General features: G+C 37.7%; 1 pseudogene; it reads left to right on the forward strand.

The window, feature by feature from the left end:
* The first annotated feature begins 164 nt into the window (after positions 1-164).
* On the forward strand, positions 165-23,014 carry LOC121393721 (annotated as a pseudogene).
* The last annotated feature ends 1,855 nt before the right edge of the window (positions 23,015-24,869 follow it).

Raw genomic sequence — 24,869 nt, forward strand, 5'->3', positions numbered from 1 at the left:
ACTTATAAACTCGTGGAGGTGGGTTTGTAAGGGATTTATTTTCTAATATTATGATTAAGTGTATTGAAGTGCCAAATCTATTCATATAGCACAAAAACCTATAATGGATATCATGGTATGAGTTTTCTGTGGTATGCGGGGCTGTTTTTTGGAATCCACATCCACTGTAGTGACATTTGCCAAGAAGAATTGTCAGCTTGAAAAGAAATGGAAAGAGTATGGCCCGAGTGCACTACACGTAGTCGCTCTCTCCAGCATGCTTTGGATGTTATTTCTGTGGTGACTAGAGCAAGTGAGCCAACACATAAAGGTCTTCCTTTCTTCTTATTGCTGTAATGCTATTTACAACTCAAAAGATGACTTTGGGCGGAATGCTACTCATATTGCGGCAATCCTGTGGGAAGAAAAATGTACTTGATTGGTTAATTACAGGAAAAGGTGTTGACTTGACAAAGAATCAGGATGGACAGCATTACACAGAAGCATTTTCTATGGACATATCGATTGTACATTATCCCTTTTAAAGGTGAGTAATATTAGACACATGGAACTTTTCTGTTCTAATTAAAGAAACAGTAACATCAAAAAAATGTGTTTTAAAGTAATACAATATAATGCAGTGTTGCCCCGCAGTAGTAAAAACTGTTGTGTTTGCTTTCAGAAACACTACTATTGTTTATATAAAATAAGATGCTGTGAAGCAATGGGGGGCAGTCATTCATAGAACAAAAGGCTCAGGTTACACAGCAGGTAGCAGATAACACAATTATGTTCTACCACCATTATCTGTTATCCACTATTAACCTGTCCCATATAGCCTTTTTTCAATTTCTGCCATTGGTACACAGCAGTATTTTTATATGAACTATAGTAGTGTTTATGAAGCAAACAGAACAGTTTTACCCAGTGCATTACAGTATATTATGATTACTTTAAAACGCTTTCATTTTTGATGTTACTGTTCCTTAAACGGTTTAGCAAATCAGGTTTAATGAAATTCACTATAGCATACATAGGTTGGTAAAGTCTGGGTCACTAGCATTTGAAGCCTTGCCCCTGCAGAGCAGGTAAACCCAAGTTTTTTTGCTGTTGTATATATTCTGACTTGTATTAACTTCAACTTGAATAAACAGGCCATCAGGATTTGCATGGCACTTCAGTTTTATAGGTGGGAAAGATTAATATTTTAACCTAGGCAGTTTTCAAATAGTGGAGACTTACATTAGACTGTATATAAAAGAATTAAAGTTATGAAGAGCAAAGTGAACATTTGAAAATGTATCATTTAATAGCATTTAATAGCCACAGTAAGGTATTAAATATGCCAATTTGTTAGTTCCACATTCAGCACCTTCATTGCAGGTATAAACACCATGTGTATAAAAGTAATTCCTGTTTGACAGCAACTTGCATTGCATTATAAATACTGTGTATATTTCCAAATACTTTTTTTTAAAAAAAATATCAATCTATGAATGTCAGAATGTTACATGTTTCTTGTATAAAAACAAATTTGGTTTAAGTGTCGCTTTTCTTTATTCTCATAGCAAATTTGGTTTTAAGTGTCGCTTTTCTTTATTCTCATAGCATGGCAGTAACCTTTACATTCAAGATAAAGATGGATATACTCCGTTGGATCTGGTAATGAAAGACAGACCTCCCCACATTGTTTTCAAAACTAGTGGTACGATTTATAATTTTTCTACTTTCTTGCCCTAACCTCCAAGTTTAAAAACAGAATATTATTCACTTATTGATGTACTCAGTACAACTTTCAGTAGGTAGCTGGATGTAAACACTAGTGTGCCTTGTGCTTGTATAATTAATAATCCAATCATTACATGTTCACCGCACCCCTACACAAGTTACATTGCTTTCCTTTTGAGTTTTCTAAACATACTTTGCCAGATACCTCAAAGGTATTCCCCAAATAAAACAATGATAGTGTAGTACTTCCAAGCACTCCTTATATTACAAAAATATCAAGTTTGATATTCACATTAAACTGGGACACCTGGATGGTCCTACCGGTGCAACACACTTTTATGTACCAGAAATCAACGGTGACTTGAATTATAGTGAATATGCAAGGAGCTTGTCAGGCGTTAGTTACCTAGAAATGCAGACTACTGCATCTCACTGTAACTATTGCTTGCTGGCAGGCCATCACATTTTAATACAATATAGGTGCTTTCAGGCACTTTGCCACCATCTTCTTGGCACAAACAGTTATGTGTGCAATTACCCTAAATCTTCCTGCATACGCAAGGGTCGGAAACTGCTGAGGACACCTGGGAGAGTTTAGAAACATGGCAGTGCATTTTTTTTTTACGAATACCCCTTCACTGATCACGTTTCTTACTTTTACTTATTTTAGTAAATCGATTTTTGCAAAAAAAAGAGTCTGATCGAAGATAACTGCAGGTCTAGGCTCCAGAGTTTAACTCCCTATGCAGGAGGCTTCTGTAATCTGTTGTCTGCTGAATAGTTTTAATAACATGTGGGTTTGTTGGATGTTGCTCCACTCCTCCCTGCTCAGCAGATTGACATAACAGCAGGGGAAGAGGAAACCCTGTGCAGGGAAAGCTTGTTTTTTGCAGAAGTATCCTTCATAGGGAATAAACCAATATGCCATCAGCCCCTACAGTGAAGCAACAATTGCTTACAGGAACAACCTTGAGGTTGAAAAAGTTTAGAAAGTCTTTGTATCCCTTGTTATAGTGAATATGTAACCTGCTGAGAAACCATTTATTCATCTTAAATGCATATGCCTCAAGTATCTTGCATTTATAGATAAGAAGAGCTGCTTCAGATATGTTACATAGACAGCCACTGTATGGAGATGACATGGTGAGCTAGTTTACTGTGAAAGTAAGTAACAAACCATACACAACACATCAATACCAGTTAGTGGTTTTTAAGACAAAATAGAAATCCCCCTTTGGATATGGGTTGACCCGGAAGCAATCAGTAGAGGAAAAGCATCCAACCGCAGGATCCAGACACTGGCAAGTAATTGTACAGTACACTGGTAAAGAGCCAACTCTCCATCTTTCCTGTGTACCTCTGACAGTTCAGCTATTCAATATGTTGGCCATATCTTGGGGGTATATTCGGCCATGTTACTATGAAATATAGGTGCGCCTGCCTGCACATTCGGTGACATTCCTCTTTAACCAGAAAATTATTCTACCCTCATTCTGCCTTTACCCCAGCTGTAAGTAGAAGTCTACCAATATCCTGTAAGAAATTTGATGTTAGTCAATTCCTCTTTTTGATCAATTGCCTTTTTCAGTTGTGATTATCTGAGTTGTTTTTGTAATTGAGACTGAGGGGTGGCTGGGAGGGGTAGAGCCAATAAAGTAAAAACAAAACCTGTACACTCTGCCAGTTTTTTTGCTCATTGGTAGTTCCTGGGTCCTCCAATTGTCTGAAGAAAAAAAAGATTTTTACAGTAAGAACAAAATCTCATTTTATAATTGTCTTTCCTAAGGTATCTAAAATCATTATTCTTTTCTTATTCCTTTTGTTTAAGATCCCACTGAGCTTTATACATGGGGGGACAATGTCAATTTCACTTTGGGACATGGTACTCAACAAAGCAAGCACCATCCCGAGCTAGTGGAAATGTTTCCTCGTTCTGGAGTGTATATCAAGCAGGTAATGCTGGTCAAACACATGCTATCAGTATGTGTGTTTGTGTAAATGATTTTAGTTTTTACTAAAGGTTTAGTATACCCTGTTTTCATCATTAATAACCAGGATAGGGCTTTTGCTGACCATGATTTTTACCTGTTATAATTTGTAAATATATACGAGTTTTGTTATTTCTTGCGCTAAGTAGTGTAAAATCTGAAATAGATAGTAAAGTAGCTTCCTGACTCATAGGGGTACATACAAATCAGCGGTCCACTAGAAAGCTCTGTGTATTAGTGATGAGCAGCTCAGGAAAATCTCTGTACCCAACAATAACTGCAAAATGTTGCCATTGTAGCCATTTACCCACGCTCAACCCGTACTTTGTATGCTATGTCTGTGCCCTCTGTTTAAAAGACAGGGAATCTTCATGAGCAAAGGACATACAGTGTGTACTTTCCCAGTCTGACCCGCAACCAACCCTAACCCGCAATGGTTGGCAAAATTTCACCTAAACCTGCCCATCCAGTGGTCAGTCTGCACATTACTACTGTGTATAAGCAAAACTCCTCCATCCCCCAGCTGCAGCTTGTTCATACACAGCCAGATATGCTCATTTGGCCATCTGCATGCTGGGCCAACTCGGGCTAATCATACACTGAGGGCCTACCTCCATCATCTGAGAACTTCATCAACACCTGCCAAAATGAAATCTGGCTGATTTTCAGACTGATCTCTTTTGGACAGATCTGCTGTTGGACCAATACACAGGCCAATAAGCTGACTTATTCTAGAGGGACCGAATCAGCAGATGTTATTTTCTTAGTGTGTTGTTATTTATTTTGCATATAAAAATGCAAACAAAACTAGAGCAGCATAACCAAAGATATAAACATATGTGTGGAACCGAGTAAGTTCTGAAATGGTGTGATACAAAGACATTTGGGCTTAATGGCATTTACGTATGTCCAACCTCCCTTGGTCTCTATTAGTAGCTTTCTCTCAAACATTTTGTTTGTTGACTAAGTGCTTCCTACTATTGCTCTGCCATGTACGAGTTGGCAATTTTTGTCGGCCCTTCTATGGGCAGCATTAGGCTGTGTAATAAGAGAAGCGCTCTATGTAGAGGTTTCTCAGTGGACTCTTGATTTGATTGTGCTTTTGCTAGTAAAATGTGACTTAATTTTCACTATCCAATTTTGATTTGTTGAGTGCAAGAAATAACAAAAACCATTAATATTTCTTAATTAAAGAAACAGGCAAAAAGCATGTTTAGCAAGAGCCATATTAAAACTAGGTGCTGTACTGTGCCTTAAATAAGTTTGCACTCCACTTGAATTCACCATTTTGTCTGCCCATTCATTTTTTTTTTTACTTATTCAAAAGGGGGCTGTGTTTTGGTAGTAGCAAGGCCCTATCAGAGCCAACTGTACCTTAGAAAGGGAAATCTCACTGGTACTTAAAGATCAGCTCTTGCTATAGACCTCAGTAATGTTTCCTAAGGGCCTAGCAAAGATTGCTTAGGAAACATGTACAGTTTTCTCATGGGAATGATTCCCTTGCACATCCATTAAGTTGTAGTAACTGCTGGACACTTTCTGCCTTTTGTCCTGTCCCTGGTGCAAAATTGTAGCCCATAAACAAGTCAATTGTGTTCTTTCAATGTCAGTGGTTTGCATTTTAATTCATAATTACAACCAGTATGCTTGATGTTTTACTTATAGGGATGCACCGAATCCAGCATTCGGTTCAGCCAGGATTTGGCCTTTTTCAGCAGGATTCGGATTTGGCGAATCCTTCTGCCTGGCCTAACCGAATCCTAACTTGCATATGCAAATTAGGGGCTGGGAGGGAAATTGTTTTGTCACAAAACAAGAAAGTAAACAATGTTTTCCCCTTCCCACCACTAATTTGTATGCAAATTAGGATTCGGTCCGCTATTCGTCCGAATCTTTCTCAAAGGATTCGGGGGTTTGGTCGAATCCAAAATAGTGGATTTGGTGCATCCCTAATTACTTATAAGCCATTGTTACTTGATAATGATGTTAAGACGCCTTTAAGAATTGGGGCTGCACCAGACATCTTAAATACTGAAATTATTCAACGTGCTGTAAATCTGAAATAAAAATGAGAAAATGTTAAATAGGTTTAGATAATTCCAAAAGCATATTAAACTGTTTAGATTAATTCAGCCCCAGTTCTGCACAGAATTAATCGGAAAATGCTAAATTTTAATTGGAAATTATGGAATTTTATTATGATCCAACATAGTGATATCGGTGATATTTTGCTAAAATATAATTCGCAAAGTTTTTATAAATAGGCAAAATGTCATATGAAAACAATATATTTTTGTCGAAGAAAATGAAATTGGACAAACCACTTCAACCAGTTAAACTGCTACCCCTAGTTAGAAATATGCCTTCTGTTATGTTTTTGGTGTTTATTTTTGTGACATTCCTTCTTTTCAGATGGTACTTTGCAAATTTCATTCAGTCTTCCTGTCTCAGAAAGGACAAGTTTACACATGCGGACATGGACAAGGAGGTCGTCTTGGACATGGAGATGAATTTACATGCTTGGTATGCTGACTTTATCATTATTACCAGATTAGAAGAGTTTATAGTATATTGTTGGTAATGCTCCACAATGTTTGTGATATTTACCTACTTCATCTGCTCTAGTAATGTACTGTAAGTAGTTGAGTACTTTTCTCTTGTTTAAGTGTATAAGTGCATTGGGCTTCTCTAAATGTATCCTCCCAGTGCTTCTCTTAATGCACCCTCCCAGTGCCTTCATCACCTGGGTTTTCTCCATCAGTGCATCACTTCCATCCTTTGCTCTTTATGAATGTGTAATAGCTGTCAATCGTACAGGCCAGATGCTGTCCTGCACATGTGCTTGATGTCAAGGGCAGAATAAAGGTTGCAAGCTTGTAAGTTCAGTTAAATTTGTATTTTATCAAGTATGTATCGGACTGTTGTACATTAGAAAGGATAAAGTCCCTTGCACTATGAAGAATTCATAAACAAAAGGAAATTTCTGTCTTTTCATACAATTTTAAAAAACAGCACTTTCAAAGAAAAGTTCACTTCAAGTACCAGTATGGGATCCGTTATCAGGAAACCAGTTATCCAGTAAGCTCCAAATTACGGAATGGCCGGCTCCCATAGACTCCATTATAATGAAATAATCCAATTTTTTAAAAATGATTACAGTACCTTGTACTTGATCCCAACTAAGATATAATTAATCCTTATTGGAAGCAAAACCAGCCTTTTGGATTTATTTAATGTTTAAATGATTTTCTAGTAGATTTCTAGTTGATTCAAGGCATGAAGATCCTAATTATGGAAACTCCAGGTCCAGAGCATACCGGTATTTTAGTTTTTCCACTGGTATATTGATACAACGAAATCTAAACAGTCTGATGTCAAAGGGCTTGTCATAAAACTGTGGTGAGCAGTCTTCTATGTTCGCTCTGCTTCATCTTGGTCACACCAGCATGTTCATAGTCAAACTGGGCCAGGCAGCTCTAAGAAATTCCAGCCCAGGAGAAGTAATGACTTACATTTTCAGTCTGTGAATGAAAGTGCTGCAGAAGAGTAAAATATTTAAATATTTTTTTACCTGCATCAACAGTATGGTCTACATAGAATTTCTGGACATAATGTATTTAGGGCAATGACACATGGTGCTATTTGTCGCTCAGCATTTTGTTACAGAAACTTCTTACCAGAAGATATTCTGCCATAGACAATGCTGGGAATTCACTCTGCCAAAACACTCAAATCGCGTTATCGCTCAAATAAGCATGCAAATGCATTTTTCACATAGGCGAAGTGCGTCAGGTATTCCTATGGGCAGGGTAGTTTTTCTGCATTTAGCCGTAAACAAAAACACTGACAATATTGGTGTTCATTGCTCATTGAAGGATTATTTTGATTAGCAGAATGATGTTTTTTTTTGACAAGCTTATGGCATGGAAGATTGTTATAAGCCCTGGCTTATTAGGGCTCAGCTGAAAAACCTGCCACCACCTCCTTCAGTTACTAAAAGGAAATTCCTGTCCATTAGTGAAACAATTCTGGAATATGACTCTGAAGATTTTCATTCATTCCAGTGCTCTATGGTATATCTAGATAGTGTAATTCTAAAACAACTGCTAGCCTTGCCTGAGTAATCATTGAAGGACGTTTCGAGCTACTCATCGAGCAACTTCTTCTTCAACTGACTGGGTTGGAAAATCCTCGCATCTATAAACTCCTCTCCACTAATCCAATCACGATGGCACATTGTAACTATCTTTCAGAGAGGGGGCTTCGACACCACGCTTGCTAGATTACATACAATGCTGGTTATAACATCTTACCCCGGCGGTAGAAACACTTACACACATTCATTCATGCAACTCTTTACATAGTAAGCACCTGTTACTAAGTGATTACCTTGGTAAATCCTATCACAGTAACCCCACGAAATCAGTTTCAGAAGATGTCGAGCCTCTCTGAGAGTCACAATGTGCCCATTGTGATTGTCATAGTGCGAATAGTTTACGTATGCCTTGAGAACTCAGTCAGTTGAACCCCTGAAGAACGCTTATGTAGATGCCAGTAGTGAACATCTCGTCACTGATTTACTCAGACGCAAGATCTCAGTATTTTACGTATTGCTACATATACTAGATATTCAGTGTGGACATGGAAGGCTGGTCCGAATTAACACCAGTCCATATACAAGACAGCCGGGGAAGAAGAAGGTCTGCAAGGAGGCAGCCTGGATCACGTTTATTAACACTTGATGGAGTGCATGCTTTCTTGATAAATGTGGAACATTGTCACTATCTCATTTTAAAATTGCAGTGTCATGAATACATAGCTCCTTTTAAAGAAACTCCATGTAACAGGGCTGCAATATTCAAAGGTTGCGATATTTTTGTTTGGACAAATTAAAGTATTTGTATTCTGTAATTTGAGTCCAATGAAGAGTTTTTCTTTTTTTTTCCAATACAGTTCCATAGTTCAGTCTTATAAAAAAAAATCCTTTTAATTTTCTGCCGCCATGTTCTTATTAAAAGCTTCTGACATTATTTGAAAATGCTTGAACATTATATTATTTTAGCTACCAGAAATGTGTATTCTATTTTCAATGGTTCCCTAGGCTGGTTGAAGTGCTTCGTCGGTCAATCCAGTATACTCAGTCGCGGGAGCAAAGGATTCACACGAGTAGTTCTTTAACACGAAGATGATATGTTTCTTACAACATGTTGGACTAAATAACATTTCATCAACTTGGTAATTTCAGCCGCCCCCTCCAAATTCAAATTTACCCAAGGCAGGATCTGAATATTGAATAGACGAGTAAGCTAATGGTAAGTGTGAAATGAACACGTATAACTAGATGTTTTTTACTCAAACTGAGCTGCTTTGGAACTTTACTCTGTTTGTGGCCTGGAAGTGCCAGGCCTGTTTTTCTGTGTGTTCAATGTATGCTCCCGAAGTCAAGTGTGGGCTTGAGCACCCAACATACAAAAGTGGTAAGCAGTAACATAACTGATCTCTCGTATTGGTTTGTCAGTTATGGGTATAGATTAAATATATAAGAAGGGATGCAAGAAGACTAGTTTTTATGGATGCAGTAAAGTGAGTACACTGGGACAGACTACAATACCACCAAAGATTTAAGCAAGAAATCACAGATAGAAGGGTTAAAAAAACAAAATATCATCAGATCAGAGTTCTCAAAAAATAAATAATTGCCTTCAGCTATTAAGTTCCGGTGTTCTACGAGTCTGTAATTTGCTTCTTGTCTTTGGGTGGATCATTTTCACGTGAAAAGGTATAAAGTATTCCAGCAGTGCCTGGTCTTCTTGGAAGTCTAAGTGGTAGTCTTCTGATATTTTCTTAGCAGTCCAGGTTCTGACGAGAATTTTTATGGTTTGTGAGAAGTGTCAGTGCCTTAAGACACAGAAAATCTTGTCCTTAGGAATTCTCTCACATCCAGATCCATAAGCGGTCTCTCGAGTTCACAGTTGAGTGTTTGGAAGTCTAAGCCTCTTCTTGCGCAGATGCACTCTATTTGGTTTCTGTGAAACCGATTTAAATGGTTAAAATATATATATCACATTTCTTTATATGCAACAATTGTTGCTTACTTGTTTTACAAGACAAATACACTTCAATTCCAGGCGTTTTTCGCAAAACATTCAAGGCGTGGCTTGTTTTCTGAACTCACGAGCTACTTCAGGCAGGTTCCATCAGAAGTACTGATTAAGATTTCAATGCACAGTTAAAAGGCGGCAAATAACTGATAACTTAATAAAGTCCCTCTACATATTCCATACATGCCATTACTAATTTAGGCACCCCCAGTCGATTCTAATGCACTTACCTGATATTCATGGGCTCTGTTAAGTTAGTAAATTTGCAATGACTTGAATACTTCAGGGAGCACCATGGAGCCATCGTCTTCCTCCATCACGGGTTGCGACATGCGCATTGTTATGTCGACTTTTTCACTCATCTGCACGTTGGCCAGGGGCCGTTCAGGAAAGAGGCAGAAGAAGAGGATTCGCTCTATGGTGCTTGCTGAGAAGTCATTATAACACAATGATGTAGCTACACTTATTCCTTTACACATTGTACAACATGTGTTTTATTTACCTCCAGGTTTCTTCTTAACAGAAAACAAAGCTTTAAAGTATAGAAATTGATTAATCACTTCAGATGGCGGGGGGGGGGGTGTTAGCATCTCCAGTGAGTATAAACACTTACCTGATAACCCAGGTCTGGGCTGCCGTTCGTAGATAATTGCACGTCCTTACAAAGAAGTAGGCTAAAATGCTGCACATTATTTTTTCGAAAACTCTGTACCAGCCCAGGCAACCCCACCCTTTAGCCAGTGAGATTTGTGAATTCAAAGAGCACCGTAGTCCCCATCTTATGTTCTGCTGATTCACTGCACATGCTCTGTGCTGCTGTCCCTTTAATTAAACTTAAGGAGCAACAATATTACTGCACATATATAATATACAAACATAGCATGAGTCTAATTGGGAAAGAATTCTGGTTCTGAAGTATAGTTAAAACAAAACAAAAAAAAAAAATCTGTGGCTGAGATAAAAAAAAAAAAAAAAAGGCTTAAATAACTTTACCTCAGAGATGGTCACTGGGAGTCAAATAAACTTCTTTCATGCCTTGTCAGAAGCAGTTATCTTTGTTACGGATTATCTTCAATGTCTGGGTGATTGATTAAAACAGAATGCACCCCAAATAAAATTATTCAAGAAATCAGCAATAGAAGGTCCCATGTGTTACATTTGTAACGATTGCCGATTTAGGAGTCAGAAGAATTTTTTCCCCCCCTCTGAGAAATTGGAGAGGCTTCAGATGCGGTTTTTTGCCTTCCTCTGCATCAACTGGTAGGCAGATTAAAAAAAAGAAAAGGTTGAACTTGATGGACATTGTTTTTTTTCAACCTTACTACTATATTACATCATTATAAAAGCTAATTACAAAAAAGTATTATCCATGGAATTACCTAATAAAAGGGGGCTTACGCGTTTATACAGCAGGAGATTGTTTACGCCAATTGATACTTGACTCAATCTGCAGCCAGGTAGATTGCAGAGGACTTAAAACTGCTCTTTCCTGGCCAAATACAAAAACAAGAGCGCATTTGGCCATAGAGCCACAGTGGTGACAGGGCACCCATTCAGTAACCTTATCTGAATTTATCTGTTATAGCACCAGCAATGAAACTTAAAGCGCCAGCTTTAGAACAGGAATGAAGTTCTACTAATAATACAACATAAAATTACTTGCTAAGATGCCTGAATAATTTCACATTAGGAACAAAACCCTCGAGTCGTGACTCTAAACCAATGAAGAACTACATTCCCAGCATGCATTTCTCTCACACTTCAGGTAACATTGTACTACAGAGTGGAAGAGGACGATTAGCAGCAGCCCATCTAGTAAATGTTTTAGAATAATAATATAGAAAAACAAATTTCTTGCTATAAAAAAACACAAAAGCAGTGAGAATGCCAATAGTAGCTGCTGTGAGTAAACATGTCCCCCCATTATACTCACGTGTTTTGGTTGCCCTCAGTGCACCTCTGATTTTCGGGTGGAGGGTGCAGGCCTTGGACTTCTCCTCTCCAATAAGCCATGAGCCCGATTCCAAGGTTAAAGGCGTAGTGCTCGTGTTAATTTAGGCCACCATTTGTTCTTTAGCACACTCACTGACACAAGCGTGCCTGGCTATATTGCCTCCGTCTGAACATGAACCAAACTGGCGCTGAACGATCTTGTTGATGAAGCACGTAAGGGCAGCGGTAGGGCGCCGTTGCCAGTACTGAAGGCTGATGTACGGTGTCCATTGTGGACAACTTCCGTTCTTGTGCCAAATGCGTTCTCCCTTTGATCAAAACGCCTGCATCCCTAATGTTTCAACTTCCACAATTGTGCGTTCAATAAATTATCCCTCATCTAGTGGCTCCCTTCCTGCTCCATACTCATGCACTCCGTTTCATCCACTATACTCCATGCCTCCTTCTCTATACTCCACCGTCATTCATCTCAGTTGCGGAATCCAGAGCATAACCCTCCTTCAAAAATCTCAACTGTGTTCTACCGTTTTCCTCAGCAGTTTATCTAATATCATCGTTTTGCCTTCCGTTTTGCCTCTTGCATTATTTGGCTCCGACCCCACGCATGTAATAGCCAATAGGAACCCGCAGACGTTGCACACTGCCGGCAGTAGGATTTGATAGAGGGGAGAGCGCATGCGGCATATTTAGTTATGCAGGAACAGGTTTTTCCTAAAATGGACACTGTAAAGTGTGTCCAGTTCTCCGCACAATCACAGTGCAGCTTACTGCCAATGGACAAGTATGTCTCGGAGCTAACGCTTACGACTGCCGGCAAGTGTGTACTATGTTCTACTGTTAGCCTAATTGCCGAGGTGGTCTTTTGTAATTTTACGTGTCAAGCCAGCTTTTTGTCTCTTCAACTAGCACTGGTGAGAAGCATCTATATCATCTGGGTGTCACGTTCGCGCTGACAACGCAGAGCTTTAGGCAGCTGTCATTTTGGGTGGCAGCTTTGTGAAGGGAGTGTGCCATTCTTCGAACAGGAGAAATGCGGCATTTAATCTAATGGAAAACTGTCTGTGAGAGAGTTATATGCACAGCATACAGCAGCCAGCATTCGCTTTCGAGGCTTAATCATGGGAGTTGTAGTTCAATGATATTTGTCTGGCCATATCTCGAAGGCCTATGCTCTCTTGTTGTTTGTAATGCCGAAGGTTGAGGGATCTGGTGGATGATTGAGTGTTGTAAACTGCCACAATGTGTCCCACAGATTTCTATTAACCCCAAGTCTTGATTAGGGTGACAGTGGTTTAGGCCTACAATGTTCTGAAACTAATTCATTTCCACACCTAAATGGTAATAGGAAACAAGGTCTTAAAACTTCTGGAGTTTCTGCTGCTTAAAGGGATTGTTTACCTTCTTAGAGTTAACTTTTAGTATGATGCAGATAGTGATGTTCTTAGACAATTTGCTCTCCAGTTTGCAATTTTGGCTATCTGGTTGCTATGGTCCAATTACCCTAACAACCATGCATTCATAGATTAAATATCAATCTATAAATGTCAGAATGTTACATCTCAGTTTCTTGTATAAAAACAAATTTGGTTTTAAGTGTCGCTTTTCTTCTCATAGCATGGCAGTAACCTTTACATTCAAGATAAAGATGGATATACTCCATTGGATCTGGTAATGAAAGACAGAACCTCCCCACATTGTTTTCAAACTAGTGGTACGAATATTATTACTCTACTTTCTTGCCATAACCTCCAATTTTAAAAACACAATATTATTCACTATTTATGTACTCCGTAAAACTTTCAGTAGGTAGCTGGATGTAAAAAAGGGCCCTAGCAACGATTGCTTAAGGAAACATGTACAGTTTTCTCATGGGATGATTCTGTAAACCCTTGCACATCCATAAAGTTGTAGTAACTGCTGGACACTTTTTGCCTTTTGTCCTGTCCCTGGTGCAAAATTGTAGCCCATAAACAAGTCAATTGTGTTCTTTCAATGTCAGTTCTTACAACCAGTATGCTGATGTATTACGTATAGGATGCACCGAATCCAGGATTCGGTTTCAGCCAGGATTCGGCATTTTTTCAGCAGGATTCGGATTTGGGCAAAATCTTTCTGCCTGGCCGAACCAAATTTTTAATTTGCATATGCAAATTAGGAGCAGGGAGAGAAATCGTAAGTAAAAAATGTTTTCCCCTTCCCACCACTAATTTGCATATGCAAATTATGATTAGGTTCGCTATTCGTCCGAATCTTTCGCAAAGGATTAGGGGGCTCGGTCGAATACAAAATAGTGGATTCGGTGCATCCCTTATTACTTATAAGCCATTGTTACTTGATAATGATGTTAAGACGACTTTAAGAATTGGGGCTGCACCAGACATCTTACAGCACTTTGAATTTCAGTATTTAAGTCTGAAATGAGAAAATGTTAAATAGGTTTAGATAATTCCAAAAGCATATTAAATACGGATGCACCGAATCCAGGATCCGGTTCGGGATTCGGCCTTTTTCAGCAGATTCACCGAATCCTTATGCTTGGCCAATCCGAATCCTAATTGGCATATGTAAATTAGGGACGGGTAGGGAAATCACGTGATTTTTTCAACAGAAAAGAAGAATTTTTTACACTTTTTCCTTTCCTGTCCCTAATTTGCATATGCAAATTAGGATTCGATTCGGTATTCGGCTGAATCTTTCACCAAGGATTCGGGGATTCGGCCGAATCCCAAATAGTGGATTTGGTGCATCCCTTATATTAAACTGTTTAGATTAATTCAGCCCCACTTTTGCACAGAATGAATCATTCTTAATAGGAAATTATGGAATTTCATTATGATCCAACATAGTGATATCGGTGATATTTTGCTAAAATATAATTCCCAATGTTTTTATAAATAGGCAAAATGTCATATGAAAACAATATATTTTTGTCGAAGAAAATGAAATTGGACAAACCACTTCAACCAGTTGAACTGCTACCCCTAGTTAGAAATATGCCTTCTGTTATCTTTTTGGTGTTTATTTTTGTGACATTCCTTCTTTTCAGATGGTACTTTGCAAATTTCACTCAGTCTTCCTGTCTCAGAAAGGACAAGTTTACACATGCGGACATGGACAAGGAGGTCGTCTTGGTCATGGAGATGAACTTACATGCTTGGTATGCTGACTTTATCATTATTACCAGATTACAAGCGTTTATAGTATATTGTTGGTAATGCTCCACAATGTTTGTGATATTTACCTGCTTCACCTGCTCTAGTAATGTACTGTAAATAGTTGAGTACTTTTCTCTTGTTAAAGTGTATAAGTGCATTGGGCTTCTCTAAATGTATCCTCCCAGTGCTTCTCTTAATGCACCCTCCCAGTGCCTTCATCACCTGGGTTTTCTCCATCAGTGCATCACTTCCATCTTTTGCTCTTTATGAATGTGTAATAGCTGTCAATCGTACAGGCCAGATGCTGTCCTGCACATGTGCTTGCTGTCAAGGGCAGAATAAAGGTTGCAAGCTTGTAAGTTGAGTTAAATTTGTATTTTATCAAGTATGTATCGGACTGTTGTACATTAGAAAGGATAAAGTCCCTTGCACTATGAAGAATTCATTAAACAAAAGGAAATTTCTGTCTTTTCATGCAATTTTTTTTAAAAAAACAGCACTTTCAAAGAAAAGTTCACTTCAAGTACCAGTATGGGATCCTTTATCAGGAAACCAGTTATCCAGTAAGCTCCAAATTACGGAATGGCCGGCTCCCACAGACTCCATTATAATGAAATAATACATTTTTTTAAAAATGATTACAGTACCTTGTACTTGATCCCAACTAATATATAATTAATCCTTATTGGAAGCAAAACCAGCCTTTTGGATTTATTTAATGTTTAAATAATTTTCTAGTAGATTTAAGGCACGAAGATCCTAATTATGGAATCTCCAGGTCCAGAGCTTTCTGGATAACAGGTCCCATACTGGTATTTTAGTTTTTCACTGGTACATCTTGATACAACGAAATCTAAACCTTCAGAACATAGGGTACTAACAGACTGATGTCAAAGGGCTTGTCATAAAACTGTGGTGAGCAGTCTTCTATGTTCGCTCTGCTTCATCTTGGTCACACCAGCATGTTCATAGTCAAACTGGGCCAGGCAGCTCTAACAAATTCCAGCCCAGGAGAAGTAATGACTTACATTTTCAGTCTGTGAATGAAAGTGCTGCAGAAGACAAAAATATTTAAATATATTTTATCAACAGTATAGTCTACATAGAATTTCACAACTGGACATAATGTATTTAGGGCAATGACACATGGTGCTATTTGTCGCTCAGCATTTTGTTACAGAAATTTCTTACCAGAAGATATTCTGCCATAGACAATGCTGGGAATTCACTCTGCCAAAACACTCAAATCGTGTTATCGCTCAGATAAGCATGCTAATACATTTTTCACATAGGCAATTCTCTGTAATGCCTATGGCAAGTTATTTTCTTGCATTTAGCCGTTAAAAAAAACTGAGTGACAAACAGTTTTGTGTGTCATTGCTCTTGAAGGATTTATTTTTATTTCAGGAATGATGCTTTTTTTTACAAGCTATGGCATGAAGTTGTTTTAGCCCTGCTTATTAGGGCTAGCTGAAAAAGCTGCCACCACCTCCTTCAGTTCACTAAAAGGAATTCCTGTCCATTAGTGAAACATTGTGGACATAATGACTCTGAAGATTTTCATTCATCCAGGTCATGGTATATCTAGTATATGTAATTCTAAAACAACTAGACTTGCTGAGTAATCATTGAAGACGTTTCACTACTCATCCGAGCAGCTGTTCAACTGACTGGTGTTGGAAATCCTCGGCATATAAACTCTTCCACTAATCCAATCACAATTTCACATTGTAACTCTTCAGAGAGGGGGCCTTCGACACCACCTGTCTCATACATACAATGCTGTTGTAACATCTGTACCCCGGCGGTTTCAGAACACTTCACACACCCATTCATGCAACTCTCACAAGTAACACCTGTTCTAGGATACCTTGGTAAGCCTATCACAGTAACCCCACAGAATCACACCCCTGTGAGTTTCAGATGTCACCTCTCTGAAGAGTTACAATGTGCCATTGCGATTGGATTAGTGGAATAGTTTATATGCCGAGAACTTCCCACACTAGTCAGTTGAACTGAAGAAGCTGCTTGAATGAGTAGTGAAATGTCTTCAATGATTACTCAGCAAGTCCAGTTGTTTTAGTATTGTACTAGATATTGTGGACAGAAGCTGGGTCCGACATTAACACCAGTCCATAACAAGAAGCCGGGGGAGAAGAGGTCTGCAAGGAGGCAGCTGGATAGTTTATTAAATTGATAGTGATGCTTTCCTGATAAATGTGGAACATTGTCACTATTCATTTAAAATTGCAGTTGAATACATAGCTCCTTTAAAGAAACTCATGTGACAGGGTTGCAATATTCAAAGGTGGATTTTTGTTTTGGACAATTAAATTACCGTATTGTATTCTTGTAATTTGGGTTCAATGAGATGTTTTTCTTTTTTTTTCAATACAGTTCCATATTCAGTCTTATAAAAATATCCTTTAATTTTCTGCCACATGTCTTATTAAAAGCTTCTACAATGTAATTCTCCTACCGCACACCTGTAGTTCACCAATCCTGCAGTTGGTGGTGCGTTCCTTCCGTTGACCTGGCCGTGTCCCTTAGCAACCAATGTATATAAGAAACGGATCCGCACACGCTGATTAATGCAGTCGGGGAATATCCCCTTTTATTCAGCCACTAAACATCATGTTGTTTGGTGGCTGAATAAAAGGGGATATTCCCCGACTGCATTAATCAGCGTGTGTGCAGATCCGTTTAAGCTTCTGACATTATTGAAATGTGAAATTATAATATTTTTAGCCACAATATGTGTGTTTATTTTCAAGGTTCCTAGGCTGGTGGAAGGTCTTCGTGGTCATCCATGTACTCAGGTCGCTGGAGCAAAGGATCACACAGTAGTTCTAACGGAAGATGGATATGTTTACACATTTGGACTAAATACATTTCATCAATTTGGAATTCAGCCGCCCCCTCCAAATTCAAATGTTCCAAGGCAGGTATGTGAATATTGAATAGACGAGTAAGCTGAATGGTAATGTGAAATGAATACGTCTATAATGGTCTTATATTTACTACAACTTTCTTCCTAACCCAAATTATGAAGCATATATAACTTTGCATTCGTTTAGCATATTTTGTTAAAATGTTTGGCTGTAAATCCTCCTCCTAGAAATGAAATAAAATCCTTTGTGGAAACTTCGTTCTAAGATTTTGAGCCAATACCTGTAGTAAATCCAAAAAAGTGTTACATTTGTCTAGAATTGCGAAAAAAAATATATCTATATGGAGATTGCATTACATATGCAAGATTTTAGGGCTCATTTACATAAACTAGTGTAGTGAGCAAAGTGCAATTTTGAACACAATCCACATATTTTTTTTCCTGGAACTTCAGCATCATTGCAGTCACAAAGGGGTCATGAGTCTGATGCAATTTTGCTGTTCCTGATGCAACTGCATATAATTAACCAAAATTAATTTTGATGCGAATCGGACACAATTGCATGGAAGTCCACCCGGTTTCATTTCCAGTGAGTGAGGTCTACAGAAGTCACTCACCACTGCAATAAATGCAATGAGAACATACTGAAAGCGGAAGCTATTCATAGATGTTTATATGCCTCATGGTGTGCACATTGCCTTAACTTCAGATTCCATTGCCTATAAACAGTGCTCAATAATCTCTTGTCACATGACTTGTCAAAATGCCAATGACACTTATAGGTAAGGAAAGCTAACCTGTTCAAAATTATAAGAATATCATGACCAAATATTTCATTTTATATGTACTGCTCCCCATTGCTATAGTTAACCCTTCCTATATTACTGCCTGGGAGAGAGACCAGGGAAACAATAAATGAAGAGCCACGGACCTCTATAGTTACAGTTATAACTTAAAATACTTCAATACTTTTATAAAGGTTACCATTTAAGACCAGTTATGTTTTTTGTACAAGAGAAGAGTGTGGCAGGCTACAAACTTAAAAGAAAAAAAAAGATTACATTTAGGAAATGCTTTTCATTTTAAATGTATTGCTAAGCTACTTTTAGGATTGATTTATTATGATTATCATTATTATGAAACTATTCCATTACAGTGATACGTTAAACTGAATGAGTCAGTTTGAATATTGGGACTACTAAAGTGTCTTGCTGTCTGGATTACTTCCAAGTGATTATTAAAGTATTATTAATTTAATTGCAGATTCAGGCCAAAACCATAAAGGGAAAGACTGTGTTAGGGGTCGCTGCTGGAAGGTTTCACACTGTTCTGTGGATTAAAGATGCTGTTTATACAGTGGGATTGAATGGTGGCCCGTTAGGTAAATATATTATTTTACAGGTTTTTATACTATGTCACAATGTTAAAATCGATTTGGTATTTGATATGTGCTACATTTTGCTTTAATTAACTGTTTAAATATAAAACACTGTTCTGTTTATAAAGCAACCCAAGTTTCAAAAGAACACTTCATTTTGTGACTGCGCTCTTAAGGTCTTTGCATTTATTAGACTACTGCTGTCCTGCTATTTCCAAGTGATGCAACTGTTTTTCATATTTGTTCGAACCTGGAGGCCATAGAAATCATTTGGTAGGGTCATCTTGAGTGTGCTAGTCTCCAAGACAACAGTCCTGGTTTAGGCTAGTGTAACAGATTTGGCTCCCTAAATACCCTCATAACGTTAATGGGGTTATTTACTAAACCTCAAATTTATCTGGTCGGCTTTCTGGGGCAAAAACTTGCATTTTTCGTGGCAAAAAACGCAACTTTTTCAAGATTTATTTTACCCCTATGCTGTAAAAAGACAGAATCTGAAAATCTGCTATCTCAGACCTGTTGACTTCCTGTATAAGTCGATGGGAAATGTCCATATCCCAATTGGAAGATAGCTTTGCTCTGGGTAATCCGATAAATTCAGGGTTTTGGGGCAAAAACACGGATAAATAAGTGATTCTGAGAAAAAAGTCAGAAAAAATCATATCATTCAGGGTTTTGTGCGATTTTATTGTATTTTTTACCGATTTGTTTTATTCCAGTTATTTTATTCGTAAATAAGGCAAAATTGAGGATGGGAGTTTGGACAAGCTTTTTTTATTTAAATTATGAGATATATTCAGATTTTAGTACATAACCCCCAAAACTTCCAGAATTATTCAAGATGAATAACATGTTTAAATGGACATTTAAAGTAAATGTAAAGTGTATAAAGTAAGTATTAAAAAAATACCTTTTCTTTCCCTAACCTAACTAACTAATATCTCTGTCATACATACCGTATGCATTTATTTTATTAAATAGTGAACTTTGGTGCTCATGCTGAGATTTTTAATTTCTTGCTTTGTAGGATACTTGCAAGATCCTAATGGAGAAAAATTTGTAAGTTGTCCTCGCCAAGTATCCGCACTTCATCATAAAGATATAAACATAACTCTTGTGTCAGCAAGTGATGGCGCTACAGTTTGTGTCAGTGAAAGGGGAGATATTTACCTTCTGTCCGAGTATCAGTGCAAAAAGCTTGCATCAAAGTAAGACATGCCTATTTTTGTATATATTTTTTCTACATGAAAGTTTGTTCAGATTCTTACATGACCCAAACTGTGTCTTATATTTTTTGTCTTGCAGACAGCTAACCCTGAAGAAAGTTCTTGTTTCAGGGGGCTTTTTGGAACACAAGGCAGCTCCTGAGACCTGAGCATCTTAAAGAGAATGGCGGCCAGCCTGCAAGTGTTTTTGCTTTGGATCAAGCTGGAAGGGTATGAGATTATTACTTTTTAGTGTTTGAGTGTTTTTTATGAAAGTTTAAATTTTTAAATTAACTTTAAGCATGACCTAGACATCAATATGGAGACAATTGCGTGCAACTCTTTTTCTTGCCTATGATGGCTTATTTAAGAAAACGTGTCAAAATATTTCCATGTGCATGTTTTTCTCAGAAAAAAGGTCACACCAGTGACAATTGTATGGTTCCACATCTCGGTTAGCTGATGTGGAATAGGTTTAAAGAGAGGGGCTATTCCTATAGGGTGTTAAATGAGGCTCTGGCGATAGCGAGGAAACGCCAGGTTGAACCTGTGAGAACAAGGGAGAATCAATCCGGGGTGGTCTTCAGTACTAAATATAATCAACATACCAGAAATGTGGGCAACTTGATTAAAAAACAATGGAATATAATACAATCTGACGCTGATTTGGCCAGGATTTTTTCTGACCCCCCGTTAGTCTGCTATGAAAGGGGTACTAATTTAAGGCATCTACTTGTTAAAAGTGACCCAGTACATTGCTATCATAATCCTACGCGCACCTGGCTCTCTAACGCCAAGCCTGGATGCTACAGATGCCCTAGGTGTACCTCTTGCAGATTTATGTCCCCCGGGCAGTCTTTTTTACATCCACATACGGGTAAACGATTTACTATAAGACACCATATTACCTGTAATACAACACATGTGATTTACCTGATTACTTGCCCATGTGGCCTATCGTATGTAGGGAAAACCGTTTTGACATTGAGGCTTAGGATGGACGCACACCGATCCGCAATAAACACGGCCTTCCGCGACGGCAGAACCATGAAACCAGTAGCTAAACATTTTCTTGAACAGGGACACAGATTGCCTACTTTCAAATATATAGGCATTGATCACATTCCTCCTTTGAGGCGGGGGGATGATCGATCCAACATTCTACTACAAAAGGAGGTATTTTGGATTAAAAAATTAAATACCCTGTCCCCACTTGGCCTTAATGAGAATTGTCCCTTAACCTGTTTTTTAAAACAAAGGTGATCCCCACATAGCCCTACTGCTAAGCCTCTATACAAGGTTGCCATTGTGCATACATAGAGTTTGAAAATCGTTACTCTTGTTGCTGTTCTAGTATATGAACTAAAATTGATACTTTGTTAGAAATGTTTCCTGATGTTATCAGTTTCTGAAGTCCATTAACTATTTAAGTTGCAATGTGTTTTTAACTTTATATAATAATTTATTCTTTTGTCTCTTCCTTCACAGTGAAGGATATGATTATGAACATATGATTATATTTGGGGTTTGTGATTGGGTGAGTGTCTCTTCCTTTTTTCTACTTAAAGTTTACATTGTAAAACATTCAGTGTCTTGATAATGGTCCTAGAGGTGGACCGAAACATTGAACAGTTTTAATGTAACTTAATAAATATTTGATTTTTAATTAAAATCCCAGTGTGCACTCATGCTTTCTGGATTAGTTATATATATATATATATATATATATATATATATATATATATATATATATATATATATATATATATTCCACAAAATAGCCAGCACTCTCGAAAATATATTTCAGCTTGCCTGTAGTCAGCAAGAATGGTCCGCACTTTCAGGTCTTATGTAGAAAGTAAAAAAGTTTTATTGTTACATACGAGACTAACGTTTCGGCCTCCTCCGAGGCCTTTCTCTGATTGTTTGTAAAAATGCCATAAATACCCAAACAAGGCGGGAAAGAACACATAGAGACTGACGTGTTAACAACATCACTAAAACGCGACTCACATTTGCATATCAATCATTAAACATCTCAATAATATAAATATCTCATAATGATTGCTATGCAAATGTGAGTCGCGTTTTAGTTCTTGCTGACTATATATATATATATAATATTGTTGTGAAAAGCCAGTTGGAAGAAGACCATATCTAAATATACCATGTAAATCAATCAAATAACTCAACAAAAGCTGAAAATTACAGATGGTTTATAATATCTATATCCGAAGAATTCGATTGTGAAGGAACTCAAAATGGTATTCGTAAATGATACATTTTCGTTTTATTCTCTAATTTTTATTATCCATTTTCATAGGTTTTTTGCTGGAAGTCACCTGGCAGTTCACTGAAACAGTGCTGGTGGGTTTATGGTCGCCAATTATTTATGTCTGAAGTTGCTTTAAATAAGAATGAAATCATGTTTGTAACACAAGATGGGAAGGATTTACTGGAAAGTGGATGCTGGAAAAGAAAAAGAAATGTAAATAAAATTAAGAGACAGAGAGGACTGATGGAACACAGACTATGGCTCCCCAATTTTATCAAATAAAAAGGGGGACCTGGGGATTAGGGAAAAATATGAAGCACATAAAGCATTTCTCTGAAATTTTTATAGCCCATGTCCACTTTTTAAAGAATTGGATTTCTAATGGAATATACATTTCTGATGTGATACTACAGATGTATCCTAAAAGTTTATAAATAATTATGTTTTTTTCATTTGTAAAATCTTGTTTTGTATCACTAGATGTTAGTGGGAGGCTTTTCCAGAGGCCTGCCATCTCCACTGGCTGGGGTAACCCAAATATACTTAACTGAAATAAACATGGTGGTTGGTTTGTAGTAAATAATTATCTCCCACCTCCCCCCTCCCCCCCCCAGCTGCTACCCTGGGCAAATGCCCCTAACTTTTTACTTACCCCTCGTGCAGATTCAGGCATTGGAGTTTACGGCAGCCATCTTTCGGGTCTTCAGTATTCTGACACTGAGACTTGCGTAGTGGCGCATGCGCAGTTGGAGCAATTTCCCATCTTGCGACAACTGCGCATGCGCCGAAATTTACGGAAATTGCAGAAGTGCCAGAAGAAGACACGAAGACCTGGAAGATGGCTGTCGTGAAATCTGATCCCTGAATCTGCACCACGGGGGTAAGTAAAAAGTTAGGGGCATTTGCCTGGGGTAACAGCTCGGCTGGGGGGGGTCTATGTAGGGTAGGGTTTTTGTTTTAATAAAAGGTTTGTTTCTCCTTTAAAAGGTAGCTTGTCTCTGTACCAGTGCATGATAAAGGATTCTTTAAAATGGGGCATAGGGCACAACCTTCCAAAATGTGCTTTAGCAATATATTCCTGTTTTAAGCAACCCTTTTCTTCATCTATAGCTTACTGAGGGACTGCTCAAAATTTGCAATAGCTAGGAGGAGTATGTTCTACAGTAGCACCTCCACTCCTCAAGTTTTTTCAACAATGTTGTAAAATGTAAAATCATGGAAATGCAATTATATTGTGCATTATTTATTGTTGGGACCACAAAAACAGTGTAAAATGCAGGGAAACCTAAAGTTGAGGTTTCCCTGTACGTCTTTAAATATGTGTTGCTGAACTTCTAGCAGTTTAATCTGTCAGGTTTCAGGGAAGGTGACAGATGTAATAATACAGATGTGAACTGTTGTGCCTAGTAGTGATGTTATATTTTCTGCAGTGTTTTTTATCTATGACATGTAACCTGTGATACATTGTTCTTCCTTGTTTTGACTCTATTTTGTAAACTGCTATTTTTATACACTCAATAAACTACCCGAATTTAAAAAAAAAAAAAAAATATGTGTTGCTGAGTGACATGCAATGTTTCTGTACACCCCTCGTATCAGGACACTGGAATGAACGGTGCTGTAGGAATTAAAACAAAGACACTGATTCCTCACTCTTTATTTTATTGAAGTATTGTTTTCCTTGTGTATGAAGTAAGTAGTACAATTTCTGCCATCACAAAGTTAGTTTATGCAATAAAGATAGATGATTATGACTCTAATTTGCTTTAAGCATTTCATTTTGTAAAATAATTGATTTTATCATTGCCGTTTTGCATCAAAGGGGTGGTTCACCTGTAAGTTAACTTTTAGCATGTTATTGAATGGCCAATTCTAAGCAACTTTTCAATTGGTCTTCATTATTTTATTTTTTTATAGCCCTATTCATATTGCAGCAATGCATGGTTGTTAGGGTAATTTGCATGTTAGCAATCAGATTGTTGCAAACTAGAGAGCCGCTGAATAAAAATCTAAATAACTCAAAAGCCACAAATAATAAAAAATTAAAACCAATTGCAAAATGTCATAGAATATTACTCTCTTCATCTTACTAAATGTTAATTTAAAAGTGAACAACCCCTTTCAAAGAAAAAAAAAGGCTTCATGTGTATAGCATATTCCCTTTGAACCAATTAACACATAACTGCTTGTAGCTTTGTAGAGCTGCAGGTTCTCTAA

The sequence above is a fragment of the Xenopus laevis genome, chromosome 5L, assembly GCF_017654675.1.
Source record: "Xenopus laevis strain J_2021 chromosome 5L, Xenopus_laevis_v10.1, whole genome shotgun sequence".
Lineage (NCBI taxonomy): Eukaryota > Metazoa > Chordata > Amphibia > Anura > Pipidae > Xenopus > Xenopus laevis.